Source organism: Poromitra crassiceps, assembly GCF_964638095.1.
Source record: "Poromitra crassiceps genome assembly, chromosome: 18".
Lineage (NCBI taxonomy): Eukaryota > Metazoa > Chordata > Actinopteri > Beryciformes > Melamphaidae > Poromitra > Poromitra crassiceps.
The window spans coordinates 19973227-19975726 of record NC_139636.1 but is presented as its reverse complement, the minus strand read 5'-3'; the positions used below and the strand labels follow the sequence as shown (position 1 = coordinate 19975726).

General features: G+C 43.0%; 1 protein-coding gene across 1 annotated transcript in view; it reads left to right on the top strand.

The window, feature by feature from the left end:
* LOC310792558 (polypeptide N-acetylgalactosaminyltransferase 18-like) overlaps window positions 1-2500 on the top strand; it is a gene marked incomplete at its 3' end in the record, with an annotated part of 124879 nt that overhangs the window by 82237 nt on the left and 40142 nt on the right. The gene's annotated exons all lie outside the window — the stretch shown is intronic.

Below are 2500 nucleotides of genomic sequence, written 5' to 3'. Positions count from 1 at the left end.
CTGTGGCTGTTGATGCATATTTAAATCAAGTTATCTGTATACATTTCAGCTTAAAAACAAATGTGGCTTATGAAAGATCATTGCTAATTTCCTCTCGCGGTTAATTGTCAGGATCTTCCGAAAGAAGGCAGTAATGGAAGTTTAACGAGATTTGATGATTGTGGCCAGGCGAATACATTGCCAGCATCTCAGGTATTCTCAACATATTTCAAAGGAGAATGTCATTAACTGAGCCCCAAATTAGTCAATGTTATAGGTTGTTCAATTAGATAATAATCAACTTTGATAATAATAATAATAAACTTGGACTTTGAATGTAAAAAAAATCAACTTAATTGATGTGATCCAGGGTGGGGTTGCACCTGCCACTCAGTACCTGCCATTATTATGCTGTCAACACTTCTGGGGTTGCTGTGCCTCTGGTGTATCAGCCATCCATCAGCAGTGTTGGATGTTTTGCAAGCCGTTGTGAGGGCGCATTTCCAAAGGCGTTATTCATACATTAGTGGTGTCACTAATTGTGCATCAGCACTAATTATTGTGTGGGCGTGTCTTTCTGCCAACATGCTAGTATATTGATTGATTGAAAAGTTTATTTCTATAGGGACAGATACATAAGCATAGAGCATTCACAAGAAACAGTCCTTGTTATATGTCCTTTTATTTTATTTTACATTTATAGCCTAAGCTAGTTTGCAATGTTTGTCCCTAGATGTTATAGGGCAAATATAAAAACAGAGTACAGAATACAGACTATAGAATACAGCTGTTAGGTTACACAAAATATAAAACATAAAACAAATATACATCTGTTATGTACAGTATACAAGATATGTAGTAAAAAATACATTAGTGTGTTAATGTAATACATTAATGACATCAAGGATAACAACATAAGATTAGCAACTTAAAATGGGGAGTTTTATCCACACTCACACCCATCCACTCTCACACTTACTCAAATACACTGGCAACATCCATCTATCCTACATACACACACACGGCACACATAGCCTGGGTAAACCCAGCCTCCACGTGACCTGCTCTCAGACCTGCTCTCAGGCACTGACTGAGAGCAGGTCTGAGTGCAGGTCACGTTGAGGCTGGGTTTACCCAGGCTACGGCACACACACACACACACACACACACACACACGCACACGCACACGCACTCACACACACACACACACACACACACACACACACACACACACACACACACACACACACACATGCACACACACACAGACACACATCTAGACAAGACACACGCACACACATGCACACACACACAGACACACATCTAGACAAGACACACGCACACACACATGCACAGCAGATCAGTTACTAATGAGAGCATGACTGCTGGCTCTTCAAATACTGTTTCACATTGAGTTTAAAATGATCCCAGTTGTGGTCTTGTTTAAGATATGTAGGTAATGAGTTCCAGGCCTTAACCCCCTGTACAGAAAAAGCTGTTTGTCCTAAGGAGGATTTTCGGAAAGGGACTTTGCTGTTCCCTGCCACAGCACCTCTAGTGGCTGTGCCAGAAACCCCCAAGAGGTTCCACCATATCGCCGAGAACACGTGGCGCCTGATTATGGATACATTTATATATCAAAGCAACCAATGGTTAACATCTGGAATCATCAATTCATCGACTTCAGCTCTGCCTTCATTATGATTCAACATCACCTGATGATCAAAAAACTCCACCACCTCAACATCCCTCCTCTGCTCATTCACTGGATCCACAACTTCCTGAGCAACAGACCACAGGCTGTAAGAATAGACACAGTTACATCATCAACCATCATCACCAACACCGTACAACGTAGAAAAGACAAAATAACTGGTAATTAACACATCAAACACACCCCTCACTGGACTGAACCCCACCTCCATTCAAGACAGTAGAACACGTCAACAACTTAAAATATCTTGGACTCACATTGGACTCAACTCAGCTTTGACCAACACATCTCTGATATCCACAAACGATCCCAGCAGAGACTCCGCGTCATCCATAAACTCAGAGCACTTTCTGATGCCTCCCACCTCCTGTTACTGCTCGACAAAAGTATCATTCAACCCATCCGCTTGTATGGTTCCCCCTCCTTCTACACCATGCTGACCATATCCAAACAAAAACAAACTCGGCAAGGTCACCCATGCTGCCTCCGAAATCATCCACTCCCCCACACCCAATCTGTCACACAATAACGAACGGCCATCAAACGCCTCGCACTGGCAACTGTGAACAACACCGATCACCCACTCAATCCACACTTCACACTACTGCCATCAGGCTGCAGATACAGATGACAGAAATGGAGAAGAGCACATTTTGGTCAAAGTTTTGTCCCCTCAGCAATAGCCGGCCTGAACACTGAACTGTCCTGCTGACCTTGTATAGATCCAGACCTTACTTCTGTGTTATATGTATTGGGATACTGGTGGGAGGGGAGGGGGGTGGTGTATGTTATGGTGTATGTCATGCG